Source organism: Ambystoma mexicanum, chromosome 14 (assembly GCF_040938575.1).
Source record: "Ambystoma mexicanum isolate Mex_15411 chromosome 14, UKY_AmexF1_1, whole genome shotgun sequence".
Lineage (NCBI taxonomy): Eukaryota > Metazoa > Chordata > Amphibia > Caudata > Ambystomatidae > Ambystoma > Ambystoma mexicanum.
The window spans coordinates 477104805-477121468 of NC_090940.1; the positions used below are offsets into that span (position 1 = coordinate 477104805).

The 16664-nt window shown below is 50.8% G+C and overlaps 1 protein-coding gene across 1 annotated transcript in view; it reads left to right on the forward strand.

The window, feature by feature from the left end:
* The first annotated feature begins 13867 nt into the window (after window positions 1-13867).
* GSKIP (GSK3B interacting protein) overlaps window positions 13868-16664 on the forward strand; it is a 480402-nt gene continuing 477605 nt past the window's right edge. The window contains exon 1 of the mRNA XM_069637714.1: window positions 13868-13889. The gene's annotated coding sequence lies outside the window, so the exon portion shown is untranslated. The remainder of the gene's footprint in view (window positions 13890-16664) is intronic.

The window sequence follows — 16664 nt, forward strand, 5'->3', positions numbered from 1 at the left end:
CACCAGGTAAGGATGAAGAAGATGGGGTTGCACAGGTGGCAATGCAAAGGAGGGACGTGCTGTGCGCCAGTCTCTGATAGGGCAATATTTCTAAGACACATGGATGCAGAGGGTGCCATGAATGTGGGACTCAGGGCACTGGGTGTGGGGGTACATGGACACTATGCACTGTAAACCAATAAAGCACACATATACAATAAGGAATGTCCAGTCATGTGATTATTTGGTACACAACGGGTGTATTTAATAGGAAATAAGTAAAAAGTTCTCAGACCTTCCACCTCACGCACCAGACCTGCGCAGGGGGCTCGTCTGTGTGGAGCTTGACGGTGACCTCGTGGGCGCATGCTCTACTGTCTGGGCAGGACGCTGAGCCTCCAAGGCATCTGCAATCCTGGCACGGACCTGCCTCACTGCCGACAGCTCCTCACAGATCTTTAAGGTGCTCGACTCTATGGCCCCTTTGATGGCTGCAGTGTTCTCTCGGGCCTCTTTCCTCGTCGCGTCACCATCAGAGACATATTGTTTTACAAGCCTGGTCAGCTCCTGCTGCCGTGCCTCCATCTGTGCCATTCCGAACTCCCCGTCCCGGACCCCTGTGGAGGTGGATGGTACATGTGGCAAGGGGCCCAGTTCAGGTGGGTCCTCTGTGGGGCTCCAGACCTCTGGTTCTGCCTCTCCTCCAGACTGGATGTGCGAGGTGGCATTGGGTGTGCTGATTGGGGTTTACTGGGCGGGGCTGGGTGTGCCACCAACTTCCATTGAGCGGTTGTCCTCCTCAAGGACACACACCTCGCCTTGGGATTGTTCTTCATCGCCACTGTGTGGCGCTGTGGCAGCTGCCTCACCCACTGAGCTGTTAGCTGCAGACACGGTGCCATCTGCCACTGGTTCAAATGCAGTGGACTCCACAGGTGTTGGCACTGATGCTGTAGTGGCTGTCCATTGACGCCCCTGTTCCCTGCCATCCTGTGTTGCCTTTGCCCTCGGTGGATGATGTGCCGTGCCTGTGCCCTTGGACATGGAAGGCCTGTTAGGGTCTCCCTGGACCTGACCTCTTCGATGGTGTGGTGTCCTGTGCAGCAAAGTCCTGTGCATCGCTGTCGGTATCAGGGCCTGTGGGGGACCGAAAGAGGGACGGCATCAGTGATGGTTGTGCATGCATCATGCATACAGTGGTATTAGTGCAGATGTACACATTTGATGACTTGCTGTCTTACAGTTGTGGCATACAGGTTGCTTGCCATATGGTGGGGTTATTCAGGCATACGTTAGGTTCACACATGTGTGAGGTGGTGTATGCTGTGTGACATGCCTTTGTGTTGTGGACTGCATCAGTGTGACACATGCCGTTTCCCTGTTTGTGGTGTATGTCTCAGCTACGGCATTGGCATGCTGCATGCATGTGAATGTGACGGTGCTGGGGACAGCATCTATGCACGGATGTGTCCATGTGTGTGTGATGGCCCATGCATTGCCTCATGGCACGGTCACATTGGTGGACCATCATCATACTTTGCATTACAGTGTTTTTTTTAGGACACTCACCTCCATCTGCCGATGACGACGATCCACGTTCTATATCTCCCACTCCCTCTATGGACTCCATTTCAATGGAGCTGGCGCAGGTTTCTTCCCAGCGGGTGAGTTTAATGGGTGAGTTGGACCCACCACCATTAGCCAGACCCTGGCTACAATTAGCAGATAATATATTGCGCAATCGGAGACACAGGTCGTTCCAGCGTTTTTTTAACGTCCTTTACGGTGCTGGAGGTGGTGCCAACCGCACTGACCTTCTGGGCCACAAGCTCCCATACCTCTTTCTTCTTCAGCTGTGCAGCTCTCTTGAGGTCTGAGGCAAAGACTACGTCTGCATTCTCTGCCAGTGTGTCGCCCTGCATGTTAAGTTCATCCTCTGCGAATCTCTCCTTTCTCTGGCGGGATGCGCCTTTTTTTTTATAGCCTTTGGCATTGTGCCGAGGTGAGGGTGCAGATGTGGCTGGTGGTGTGTGGCTCCTGGTCCTGTATCTCTAGGATTGCAATGGATTGTGTTTTTTAAGATGGCTGCCGTGCCATTTCCCGTTCCGGTACGATGACGTTACTTCCGGTTCCGGTAATAACGGGCCCGGTATGGCCGGGCCCGTTATTGCCGGGTCCATTATTTAGGGGTGGACAGAGGCAGAGCGAGGTGTCAGCGCTTTCCACGATGCCGCTAACGGGGGTTTTGGGGGCATTTACGGCATGCCGGTACAGTCGATACCAGCCTGCCGCTATGCGCGTGCACGCATTCTCGTAATCGGCCGCTGTTAGTGGTGTCATTGCTACACGGATGCGGTATTACCTCCAGCCCAGTAAAGTTTGGTTTTTAACCCGAATCTCATAATAAGGCCTATAGTCTATCCCTCCCTTTGTTGATCTAAACTGGAACACCTTATAAAAAAATATAGTCTCTCCATAAAGTTACCAGAATAATCTCATATTGTATGTGTGCAGAACCTTCAAAGATGGACAGGTGTGCTCCAGTCGAGTACATACCCCAGTTTATCTAGTTTCCTGCCACATAAACCTATTATGTCAGGTTGTTATGGCTTATCGCAGAACAGCAAGCAATCTTATAGATTTTAAAAGAGCATACATTCAGGGGATAAAGCTATTAAGCACTAGAATGTTGAATTTCGTGAGCTACTTTTAAGAGTCGAAACCACTCAGCAAACAGACTCAATCGAAATATATAATTATTAAGCGGGAGCGTTTTCGAACCTTTCCACCTTGCCCAACCCACAGAATACCCATAAACAGCATAAATCTCCCAAGACTTACATCTACATGTTGCGATTCAGATTTAAAGTATTCCAACTATTCACAACATATTTACAACTTGGACAGAAGCACAGCTCGTAACACGCCCAATCCAGCCATTCACCCACTTAGTGTTACATTTGATCTCGAAAATAGACTACAGCTAATAACTGCTCACAGATTTTAGAGAACATAACCAAAGCTCTACATAAAAGATGACACATCCAAAGAAAAAAGTTAACAAGATCATAGAGTTTTCCAAGCACATATTATGTGCTAAACCAATACAAAATTCAAAGGTAACGTCAAACTAAATCATCCTTTAACCACACCTAAATAAGGATATGAGTTATCTATCCCTCCAATACAGCAGTGTCAAGACTTTATGCAGACAGATCCATGAAGAAGCAAAACAGCATACATATTTGCAAATGTATCCAAATCCTAAAGGCCCATTTAGCCTGGTACCACATAACAGCTGAAGTCCACAATGTTTGAGAAAAGCGGTTATTTGTTAATCTTTCTGTGCCTTATAAAATACCAGCATGCATGTCAAATGATTGGGCACATATATGGTAAGGATAGGCTGGAAGCAAACAGGCAGGCATGCTCTGATTAAGTACTGGTAATCTTCATTAGTCCTAGTCCTACTCTTACCTCATGAGGCCCCTGCCTCCGACACAGGACCTTCTTTTATTTCTTTTTATCCCTATAAGTCCTCCCCCATAGCCAAGCCACTCAGTTTCATATTACCAAGCCAGAGCATGGGACCTTCCCCGCAGAGAGGGTGAGGAGGGTCGTCAGTACTGTGATGAGGAAGAGTAGGACTAGGAGTAATGAAGATTACCGGTAAGTAATCAGAGCATTACCTCCACGTCCACTCTTCCTCGTCCCAGTACTTACCTCATGAGGTGTACCAAAGAAGCAATGGGAAAAAGGGTCCCAATGAGACACAGAGCCAAAAACAGTGCAGAAAAACACACACCTTTAAGAACTGCAATTTCACATCCCCACAGACAAAAACTCCAACCCAGAAGGAACCAACCCCTGAGTGGGAGACATTCAACCTATAGTGGTTGATGAAAATGTTTTGATCAGCCCAGGTGGCAGCTCTACAAACCACCTGCAGAGAAACCCCCCGTGTACTGGCCAAGGAGGCCGCCAAACCCCTGGTGGACCGCCCCTGAATGTGCACAGGCAGACCAGAAGCCACATAGGCCATGGAGACCACAACACGGATCCATCGGCTAACGGACACCACCGATGCCTCACGCCCAGCACCAGCCGGGCCAAAAGTAATCAGAAGACCATCAGAGTGGCGGAAAAGGGGCAGCCATAGCCAAATACTCCAACACTGCCCACCGAACATCAATGTTATGCCAAGCCACCTCCTCTGGTGTTTGCGGATCCTGAAAAAAGGCAGGAAGAACCAGATCCTGAGAGGTGTGAAACCGAGAAACAATCATAGGGAGAAAACTTTGGATCACCCATCAGCACCACCGAGTACGGCAGCACCCTCAGGAAAGGGGGGAGACATAACAGAGCCCAATCTCCCCAAGTCTACGGGCAGAAGTGATGGCACAAGAAAGGCAGTCTTTAGTGTCGATGTTTTATATCAATCTCGGAAATCGGCTCAAAGGGAGGCCTTTGAAGGAACCATAAGACAAGAGGGAGAACCCAGGGGGGAAAGCCCTTTATGAGTACAAGGACGGGAAGAAGAAAAAACCCTGGAGCAAGTTCCCCACCAACACCTCCCCATCCAAGTGACCACCAGAGTCCCCCAAAAAGAATTTAATGGAGGCCCATTGAGAGCGAAGCGTGGAAACCGCCAGGCCCTTGTCAAACCCCTACCTGGAGGAACTGAAGGATAGCTGGGAGGCCAGAACGTAGGGGAGGGATCCAAGACCGCCCATACCAGTCCCTGAAAAGCCTCCAATGCCTGCCGTATGCCTACAGAGTGGAGGGACTAAGAGCATTCATTATGGACTCAACTACAGGACCAGAGAACCCCCCGAGATATCAGCCTAGCGCGTGCAATAGCCATTCTGCCCATTGCATCCGGCGGATCCTCAACCACAGATCCCCTTGAAGCGGACAAGGCCACTTCGGGACCATCCAAGGCTCCCGGGTGCCGAAGCACCAACAGAGAGGGGAACCAACTCCGACAGGGCCAGAACGGAGCCAACAACAATACAGTCACCCTGGACACTCTGATGCACCCAGGGCAGAAGGGGAATAGGTGGAAAAGCGTAAAGGAGACCCCAAGGCTACTGCAAGAAGATCATGCCGTACATCGATATGTGAGGCCACCAGGGACACCAGATGCCATTCCCCCCAGGTGCCTATCTGAGCAGCCAAGGCATTCAAGGAGCGGCCGGAACCCCTTTGGCGGTTGACATATGCCAAGGCCGTTGTATCGTCCATCTGGACCAAAACCACCCGGCCTACCAGCAACCTCTTGAAGTACACCAGAGCAGAGGGAATGGCACACAACTCTTGTGTTAGGAGGTGCTTAGTACCAACTTGAGATCTCATCTCCCTGTGCAATATTGTTGTCACTCAAGGCATTGGGTATCTTAGTTACAAGGGAACCCTGGCTGTATTGACTCAGTAAGGATTCCAGATTCCAGTGGAGGTTGAGAGCTGAAGGAGAGAAGTGGTTCACTGCTGTGGGCCGTCCTCATGGATGTATCTTTTCTGAATAAAACCTCTCAACTCATGTGAAGTCTCTGAAGCGTATTACAGAACCTTTTAACATCTTGCCAATGGGATGATCTACGGCTCTCCTCCGGATCCCACAACCCCTGAGCAGAGAGGACCCCTAAAGTAGCCCCCCCACCCCTTCTGCAGGAGTTTGTAGTAAGAGTCGTCACAGGAGGAAGGACCAGGGACACCCCAGCCCGAAGATTCGGAACCCCAAACCACCACAGCCAGGAGACCCGCAGATCCGGTGACACCAGAATCAAAGCTTCGAAAGCTTGAGACGGCAGGAGCTAGTGGGAGAGAAGATAAGCCAGGGGACGTAGATGAAGACGTGCCCAGGGAACTAGAAACACGCAAGAAGCCATGTGCCCCTGCAATTTCAGCAACAGGCAAGCTGTGACATACCGCCTCCTGAGAACCTTGCCCAGAACAGCCAGCAAGCGACGGACCCTCTCTATGGACAGGAACACCCTCCCCATCCTGGTGTAAACCTGTGCTCCAATGAAAACTAGATCCTGAGAAGGCTCCAGGTGAGACTTCTGCCAGTACACCAGGAAATCCCAGTCCTTCAACACCAATTGGAGCCGAGCCATGACAGCCTGCCGGCAGGACGCTTTGTACAGCTAATCGTCCACGTAGGGAACAAAAAAACTGAATGCCCTGCAGATGTAAATGCGCCACTAGGGGAGCCACCAGCCTGGTGAACACCCTGGGGGCCGATCGCAGTCTGAACGGGAGCACTCTGAACTGAAAATGTCGGGATCCCACCGCAAAGCGGAAGAACTTCATGTGCCAGGGGCGGAGAGCGATGTGGCAATAAGCATCCTGGAGATCCAGAGACGCCATCCAAATCCCCTTGAATAACATTGGAAGAATGTTCTGTAAAGTTTCAATTTTTAAGTGTTCCTTCGGGACGAAGCAGTTCAGGGCTTTGAGGTCCAAAATTAGGTGATACTTCCCTGAAGGTTTGGGGACCAGGAACACCCGAGAGTAGAAACCCCGACCCTGAACAGGGAGAAGAACGGGCATGATGGCCGTCTTCAACACCAACTCCATGGCCAACCTCTTGATCCGTGACCTGGGAACCACCGTCTGAACCATGCAATGCTTGGACAGGAGGAGATAGGAAATGCACTTGACAACCCCTCCAAACTGTATCCAGAACCCAGGAGTCAGAACACCACCTTACCTATACTGGAAAAAAAACTGCCGGAGCCACCCGCCAACCGGCATGTCCAAACCGTCAGGACTTAGGCGCCGGCCCAGGATGCGAAGAGCGTGGAGGATGCAACCCCCCTTTGCTCTCCGACAAAAATGTGATGAGGAGCCAGGGAAAGACCCACTGGACACTGCATAATCACCAAAGGAAGACCTCTTGGCCGTTGAAGGAGGCTTGCGTCGAAGTTTGTCAGCATGTTCGTCCGCCCTAAAAACATTGCGCACCTTATCTTCAAGGGAATCCCCAAAAAAGCCTGGACCCATTGAAAGGAAGTTGCAGGGCAGCCACCCTCTGAGACCCATCAGTTTTCCAGTCCCTTAGGTGCACAAGCCTCCTGGCAGACACACCAGCCCCCATGGCCATGACTGAACCAAGCACCCTATCATAAGCCAGATTGGACAAAGGTTCAACCTGTCTCTGCATGTCCGATAGCAAAGGGGCACAATCGGAACCTTCACTGAAAGCCTTCTTCAAAACTCCTGAAACCACTTAGCATTGTTTCAGCCGTGTGGGAACCGTAGACATTCGCCCTAAGGGCCAGAAGCGCCCCTGTATGACTTAAGGCTGGAATTAACCCAGCGGTCCACTGGATCCCGGACGGCCGCCTCCTCGGCCTACATAGAGGAGCAACCCACCAGGCTGGTGAGGATATCGTCGACTTCTACAGGATCAGACAGCAAAGTCTTGCCATTTAATGGGTAAAGTATTGACATGAAGCGGGGCATTGCCATTTTCTCCAGGTCCCGCCATTCCCGAAGGAATTAATCCCCGACATCAGAAACCAATGGCAACCCCAACCTAGGGGTAAGTCTATACTGGCGAATAGAAGGGTTGGCCCCCTCCACCGGTTCCAAGGGCTTTGAAAACCCCATGCAAACCCCCAACCTGAGCCAGCACCTTCTCCACTCCCTCTCTGTCCAGGTACTTCCCTTCTGCACCAGCCGAAGAGGAACAAGAAGAGACCAAAGATTCAGTGCCAGAAGGTGAAGAGGAAGACAGGCGCCAGCGCTTGTGTCCATGTGCATGCCTCATCCCATGATGTTTAAGCAGTCTCTTTAACTCCTGCCTGATGCTTAGCCTTGTTCTTCCGCTATCTGCAGACCACAGGAGAAGAGGAAGATGACGAGGAAGAAGACAGGACCAGATGCCTGCTCTTCGTGGAATGGTTACCTATCATATATTCCCAGAAACAGGTGAACAACGGATGCTCAGGCCTCTCAATAATGATGCAAAACGAAATGCCAACCAGCCGTTAGAGATGCCTGCCCCCTAAATAGAGGCCAGCCAACCAATAGGAACACATCACTCCCAATGGCAACCCCACTGATAGCACCAGAAGCGGAGCCCACCCGCCTCTGAGCAACGTGAAGAAAGAGACCAACACGAGCTGTAAAGCCGCTCGTAGCATTTAGGAGGAAACCTGGCCGACTCCCGCTTCAGCCGCCAGAGTCCCCTCTGTGATGTAGGCCTGCCGGCACGGCAGGAGGGTCAGATGTGGAGCGAGGCCCTCGCGCGGGGGTTACGCTGGTGTTGCGGTGCGCGGGGGCGGTGCAGCAATCAAACACACAACCACGTTCGTAAGTGCCTAAACCCGGACTGGCGTTAAGACGCCAGTTCCGGTGATACCTTTATTTTTACATCCGGCTGTAGTGTGTCACGTGACCCTGCTTCTCGGGACACGTGACACCACATTCCTCCCCAAGTTGGAGGCGAAATTCCCACATGTTAACATGACATTTTACATTGAGTCTTACTTCTGGATATGTGAATGTCTCTGTCTCTGCTGCCGTCTTCTTTGGCATATTTCGTCTACCACATACCCTTGAAGGCGGGAAGACGGTCTGGGCTTTTCTCTCAGACTGTACCGGGTGCTTCTTTCTCGTGGCGCGTCTTCCGTGGCGGCCTCCACTTCACCATTTTCCTCTTCCGGCACTTCTGTGGTCTGCTGTGGCGCGGGTGTTTGGGGTGAGTGTACTACTTCGCTCCTCTGGGGTGACTGTTGCCCTTCCCACATTTCTTGAGGCACTTTCCTGAAGTGGGAGACGTTTCTGGTTACCGTCTCTTTTCCGCGGGTTGCCGTAATCATGCTGTGGTTGGTGGTCGTGACAGTCCACGGGCGTGCTTTGTAATTGAGGGACATTTTCTTCGGTGTTGCCCGGTTCCTGACGAGGACCGTGTCCCCCGGGTTTATTTCTCTGTGGTGTGCTCGTCGAGCAATGCTTTCTCGCTCGTTGTGTCTTTCCCGTCTTGCTTCCATCTCAATGATGTCCGGGTCTGGCGCTGTCCAGTCTGGGTGTATCGGTAGCTCTGCCTGGATGGGAACTCCAAACATGAGGGCCGCCGGACTGATCCCTGTGGCTGAGTGTGGGGTCTGTCGGTGTGTCCTCAGAAACTGATATACAGCCTTCAACCAGGGGTGTCCTTGTTCCTTGGCGATCCTGATGATCTTGTTCAGTGATCCCATGAAACGCTCTGCGTCACCGTTTGCCTGAGGCCATCTTGGGGTGATGCGTTGGTGTTTAACGTTGACCTCTTTGAAAAATTCCTTTAGTTCTTGACTGGCAAACGATGGGCCATTGTCACTTTTAATTTTCTTGGGAATGCCATGAATTGCGAATATTTTCTCCAATGTGAGGATGGTGGTTTCTGTGTTTGTCGAGGCCACATGCTCTACTTCCGGGTACCTGCTAAATTCATCTATTACTACTAGCAGGTATCCTTCTCCAGCGATGGTGCAGTGGTCCATACTGACGGCCTCCCATCGTTTTGTGCTTCGGGGGGCGCAGCTGAGTGGTTCGGGGTTTGCTGGTCTCCGTGATGCTTGGCATGCTGTGCAGGATTCTACGAGTTCCGTAATTCTCTGGTGCATGTTTGGCATCCACATTCGGGACTTTAGGTAGGCGGTCGACTTGACAATCCCTTGGTGTCCACTGTGGGCCAGCTTGAGCGCCCTGGCCTTGAGGGATTCTGGTAATATGATCCTGTGTCCTTTCAGTATTACTCCTTCAGGGGCTACAGATAGTTCATGTCTGATGCCGAACAGGGCCCTGAGTTTGGCTTGGGCAGTGGTTGTTCGGTGAGACATTGACATGAGGTAGGTTTTCCAGTTGCCTGACTGAATGGCTGCGGCTGTATGTTTCAGGACTGTGTCTTCTGCTGTTTCTTGTACCACTTCCTGCAGTGTCAGTGCTCGTGGTCGGGCGCATGCTATCACGTGACAGACGTGTTCGTCCGTTTCTGTTGCGTGGTGCTGTTCTTTGTCAGTGGCTGGCCGCGGATGGCGGGACAGGTAGTCCGCCGGATTATTCGATCCTGGGCGGTATTCTACTTCAATGTTGTAGGGTTGCAGCTGCAACATCCACTTTTCAATGCGGGCGGGAGGGTGTGGGGCGGAGCCTCGGAATATCGGGACCAGGGGCTTGTGGTCGGTGAAAACTTTCGCCTGTTTCCCTAACAGGTAGACTTTAAAGTGGCGACATCCCCACAGAATGGCCAGGGCTTCTTTTTCGATATGTGCAAAGTTTAGTTCAGGTTTGGTGAGGGCTCTGCTGGCAAACGCGATTGGAAATATCGTGCCATCTTTATCTGTTTGGGTCAGCACGGCCCCTAGGCCAACTGGGCTGGCGTCGACAAGAAGTTCGGTCTGTCAGTCTACGTTGAAGAACGCCATGGTGGTGGAGGCGGACAGGGAGTCTTTTATCTGTTGAAAGGCCTGTTGGTGAACCTCCGTCCACTCCCACTTTCGATCTTTCTTGGTTAGATCCCTGAGTGGGTTGGCGATGCTTGCAAGATCAGGGATGAACCGTGCACAGTAGGTGGCCATTCCCATAAAGCTTCTCACTTCTGAGGCTGATTTTGGTGGTTCAAATTCTTTTATGTCTTGTACTTTTGATGGGTCTGGGGACACTCCTGCTGCACTGAAGATGTATCCGAAGAAACAGAGTTCCTTTTTGTTGAATTCGCATTTGTCTGCGTTGAGGGTCAGTCCGGCATCCTCGAGTCTCTTTAGGACTGCTGCTAAGCGTTGGTGGTGGTCGTCTTTGTTCGATGCATATACAAGGATGTCGTCACTGATGTTAGTGGTTCCCTCAAGGCCCGTGATGACTTTCCGGACCTCATGCTGGAATACTTCCGCCGCTGATGATATCCCGAAGTTGAATCTCTTGTATCGCATCAGGCCAAGATGGGACGAAAATGTTGTGATGTATCTGGATTCTTTCGATAGTTTTAGCTGATGATAGCCGGACCGGAGGTCGAGCTTGCTGAAGATCGTCGCTCCCGTGAGATCTACAATGAGCTCGTCAATGGTGGGAGTGACATGGCGCTCACGGCCGATAGCTATGTTGGGGAGCCGCATATCGATGCATATCCTTACTGGTTGTTTTGGCTTCTGGGCTACTACCATCGGCGAAACCCACGGGGTTGGTCCAGACGTCTTCTCGATGATCCCTGCGTTTTCGAGCTTGAGTAGCTCCTTTTCTACGGCCTCTCTCAGGTGGAATGGGATTCGCCTGTGCCGTGCTGCTTTGGGTTCGATGGTGGGGTCTATGTGTAGCTTGACCGTTCTCCCTTTTAGGCACCCGATGCCTTGGAACAGCTTTTTGTGTCGCCCCAAGAGGTCGTGGAGTTCATCGTGTTGCGCACTGAATGCGAAGTGTATCAGCTCCAACTTTTCGGCTGTTTTGCAGCTTAGGAGGGTTTCACACCCGGCGTCTACCACGTATATTCGGGCTCGGCAGCTGGCGTTACTGTGAGCGAAGTTGGATTTGAACGATCCTCGCACAGGCAGGGGTTTCTTTGATCCATAGGCGTATAGCCTGACTTTCCTCTTGAGGAGCTCTGGTCTGGGGTTGAGACTGTTGAATGCTGTCACTGGCATGACATTTACTGTGGCACCGGTGTCAATGATAACTTTCAGTGGGTCTCCATTGGAGAGGATGGTGCATGTTGGTCTCCTCTTCTGTCGTGATTTCCGTGGGTCCACTGCTGATATTAGGTGCACTCGGTGTATTCGCCTTTTCCCTTTCTTTCTCCTTTCTTTGCCTTGCCTTTCGGGGGATGAGTCGCTGTCACTTTCGTCGCTTTCGCTCGTGGTTTGGGATCTTTGTGATTCGTCTACTGCCCTAGCTTTTCCTCTCCGCGTTGGTTGGCGGGTTTCCTTGGGCGCGAATCTCCTACGTGGTTCTTGTGATGGCCGCGGGTCTGCGTCACGGTCGTTCTTGTTCGGAGGATTAAGGCAGACTGCGGCGTAGTGATTCAGGCGGTTGCATTTTCTGCATGTTGACCCCCACGCTGGGCAGGAATCCCCTTTATGCCATGGGCCTCCGCACCACTTGCACGATTGGTCACGCCTTTGTGGTGGTTGCATTCTCGGGTTCTGTTTCGGGCGGGTGTCCTGGTGTCGGGAGATGGCTGCTACGTCTTCTGTTGGTCTCGGGTTGTCTAGCGGAAGCCTCTGAATGGCTGCTTCCATTACTGCTACTTGGTCCTCTGTTTGCTCGCGGAGTCTTGCCATCTCGAGGATGCGTGATAGCCGTACATTCTTCTCTGATAGTATCGCCCTCCTCAGCTTCTCGGATGAGATACCGTTGATGATTTGGAGGCGGATGGCGAATTCCTCGTCTGGGAATTCGCAGCCCACGGCCATTTCGCGAAGGCGAGCGTGAAACTTGTCCACTGTCTCTTTTTCTCGTTGTCTCGCCAGGCAGAAATGGAACCGCTCGTAGTCGGGGTTGAGGTCTGGTTTGAACATGTTGGAAAGGGCGGCTTTTGCTGCAGCGTAGTTGGCATCACTACCTCTGTTTGGCGTGGCGTTGAATAGGCGCAGGGCGGCAGATCCTATGTTGAGGAGGAGAAAGGTGCGCATTTTTTTGGGCGTAGTGATGTCTCTCGCGTCGAGGTGCATCTCGAACTGTTGTATCCATATTTCCCATCTGATGGCCGCTCCGTTGGTGAACGGGTCGAAAGGCGGCATGAACGTGGTTAGCGAGGGGTCTGTGCGTTCCTCGGTGAGGCTCCTCCTCGACGTGGACCTGGCGCTGGTCTCTGATGGGCTGGACGTCGGGTCGGACATGTTGTGTTGTGCGGCGTTACGGCGCTGAGTTGCAGCTTACCGTGTGGTGGTGGTTGGGCCTGGTGAGCGTGCAGTGCGTGGTCCCACGTGCGGCGTCTTGGCAGGGTAGGCCTGCGTGGATTGCTTCTCCCTTGTCGTGGGGTGGTGATTTGCTGCTGGATGCAGCTGCCAGGGCTGAGGAGGCTGCTACCTGGGCTGTTGTTAGATGTGATTTTTTTTTTTTTCTTGTTGGGGCCCTGGGGTGCTGGGGCCACTCTTCGCCGCTGCTGGAGGTTGACTCCGATGGTGGGCGGGGCCGGCGTCGTTATCCTGCCGGCTCCGCGATTGTGTAAGCGCGGGTCCGTGGGTGCGAAGACCTCCGTTGTTGTCGGGGCTCGCAACCCACTTACCGCCTCGTCGCCAGTGTGATGTAGGCCTGCCGGCACGGCAGGAGGGACAGATGTGGAGCGAGGCCCTCGCGCGGGGGTTACGCTGGTGTCGCGGTGCGCGGGGGCGGCGCAGCAATCAAACACACAACCACGTTCGTAAGTGCCTAAACCCGGACTGGCGTTAAGACGCCAGTTCCGGTGATACCTTTATTTTTACATCCGGCTGTAGTGTGTCACGTGACCCTGCTTCTCGGGACACGTGACACCACACCCTCCTCAAAACTCCTTACCTGCACCCGGCCCCGCTTCTCCCCCAAGAAACTTCCCATTACCCGTCAGAGTCCACAAAATAGCACCTCCAATAGCCAAAATGAGTGATTGATTTTAATTGGCATTAGTACTGGGAATAACCTATAGCCCAATTGTTACGATTCAGTATTGTCGGAGGATTCCTACTGGAGGAAAGCACCCAGCTTTTCGAGTACGTGATGCTTTGTGTGGCTGTCGTAGCTACGTCGTCAGGTTTCAATGATGGCACCCTAAGTGCACTGCATGCCGGACAACTCACGCACTTCGTCCAGTCAAAGTGCACATCATCCTTTAGGATGGGGAAGAGTCTGCGTGGGTCCGCCCACACAACCGATAATTAAGAAGAAGAAGCTTCTGCGCACCGGTATGTGGACAGCTGGTGATGCGTAATGCACCGTATTACTCCATGACTTTTGAGGTTAGTGTTTCGTGTGCAAATGATTCTGCTTTTGCTGTGTCGCTGGAGTCTAGACGATCACTGGATAAGCGGATGAATGGGCACATTTGACAGGGATTTGAAACTTTGCCTTTATGGCGCGATCGCCGGAAAGGGAAGACGGAGCGTCTTTTATAATGTGCGTGACTGGGGTCAGCCTCTAAGAGTTTTTGGATAGTTAATTACCTCGCTGGCTCCATGTGCCTACTGTTGGGGAACGTTTCAATTGTGCAGTATGTCCTTGTGCACTTCGACCCAAATGCCACTAGGATCCAAACACCTCTGACTAAAAGAAATATGCCGTTCAATTTAACGGAAAGCCATTACACTCGCAAGGCAAAGACCGGAGCACAGGCTGGCATTGCAAGAAATGCTCGTTTCTACACCTAACTCTCATGCACTTTACCTCCATGTTCCTCTTACTTGTCCCAGTACCTACTTTTAAGGTAGCAGCATCTTTGACAGAAACCCTTTAGGTGTCGGCATATGAGGAGAGCCAACCAGCTTGAAAATGTTGTTTGGTGCACAGTTTACAGACTTAATTGGTGCTGTAAACACTCTACCGGTGTAATAAAAATGCCAAAGCCAGGTCTGCCTTCAGCCACTTGTTTTATAAGCACTCTGTGTTTATTTTATTGAGGTCCTGTTAAGCACAAGCATTGGCAAAGCCAACAGTTTTGGCCTGTGCATAATATTAGGAACTTGCCGGGCACTGCTTAGATGCCCAGGTACTCACACCATTTTGCACCTGCAACTATCAAAGAGCAGTTAATACCAATACGACAGTGCCTGGCAAGTGCCTTTGCCATGCTTACACAAAAGCCCAAACTGTTTGCATTGCTAATGCTTGTTGTATCAATGTGCTCTGTCTTGTCGATGTTCCTGTTGCTGTCTGTCACAGACACACCTTGTACCCACCGACTTTCCTTATGTATTGCTCTTTGTGGTTGTTTCTATTTGTGCCTCTTTGATGGAAAATTGTATTTGAAAGGTTGCATTTCTTGATTTATGTAAAAGAATCTGTGGCAGTATATGACAAGGATGTATCACTTTGTTGAAATTACTGTTCACTCTCTTTCTTTAATATAACATTTTGACAAAAAGTGTAGAACCTAATGGAGGAAGTCTCATGTGGTGTGTTAAAACCCTTCAATCAGAAGGGTGGTTCATAAATTAATAAAGTGGCACTAGGGACTGTAAAGTGTCATATCTTGACCTGCTGGAGAACACCTGGACACAGCAGCGTACCAAGCGAGGGGCCGGGAGAGGGCACGCCCCCCCCACAGGATCTTTTGAGAGCCTGACCGGGACTTTCGTCAGTGGGTCACCTATCCCATTCGGCACCTCAATGAGGTGGCCCAACAGGAAAGGTGTCCCGTGAGCAGGACAATGTGTGCTGAGCAACTCAGCACGGTCATTGTCCTGGCAGCAGGACAACTTACCCTTTCCGAAACCTCTGCCAGGACAATGTCCCACGGAGCTCCGGGCAGTAGCAGAGGGGCTCTTAATTTGCTCTCTGTCAAGAGAGAATTTCAATGTGAGCCATTAGGCACTGATGGGAGGGAGGGGAGACTATTAGCAGGGACTTTTGTCCCTTTTAGAAATGTGCATGTGAGGGAGTGATCAGCAGTGAGAAGGTTGCATAATGCTGCAGGCTTTATGAAATAATGACTATGGCTTTACCCAAGGGGGATTTGTTAGGCTCACATTAATCTGCATGATGCTATTGTGACTTTGCATGCAGCATGGGGAGATTAAAACTAAAGCCATCCTCTTATTGCTCAACATATTTCTATAATGATGTATAGTGTAAAGTTAATAATGAAAGGGTAGTTTCTTATGTAATGTGCTTTGCTTCCAACGCATTGCAATAAATAAAGTATTATTTAAGCACATGAAATGCAAAGGGAAACCTTAATAGATATCTATATAAACTAAACCTGTGAAGATGTGCTCAGTTGCTTAAATTGTCCACATCCCGGTTTCACGATTTAACCAAAGTGTGTGATCCTGGGCAGGTCATGTAATCAGGCTGTGTCTTATCTACAGCTCGCTGAATGATTCACTTCAAAGCTTATGTGTTAATATATCATGCTGTTATTTTAAAAAAAAAAAAGCCTCACTATAGAGTTGATCTATATATAACAGTGTAATTTAGGTATTTTGCACTACAAATTTATTTGCCACTTGGCTTACTTATGACAACTTATTCTAAAGTCACTTCCATGGTGCCTCCAAGTATCAAAGAGTGATGATGCTCCTTGCAGTGTGCTTTTCTGTGAAGTAATATCTTTTGGTACAATCCATATGCAAATTAGGTTTGTAAGTATTGTGCTCCAGGGCGCCTGGTCCAAGCTCTAATAGATGAGTTCCCTGCATCTGTATTGAGTCTGCAGTTTTGTTTTGTTGTTGTGTTAAAATGCCATATGCCACTAGTAAAAGTTAGAGAGCATATTAATTGTTTGTACGCATGCGCGAGCCTCGTTCAGGAAGACGCTAAGTGGGGTGGGCGGAATCCTCAGAAGGACATTCTAGAACGAAGAAGAGGTGATCCGACATCCTCACGAAGTGCTGATTCCTACGCGGCTGGTTGGCTGCCATTTTGGCATATTTGACACAATGGTTGCGGCCCGAAAGGGGGCTTGTGCGCCGATCATGATCTTTTGGATACAATTTTTGGAAATCTCACAGCTATCTGTCACCAGATGGCTGTGAATTAATGGAATTTAAGTGTTCTGCTGTTGTCTCACGTGCCAC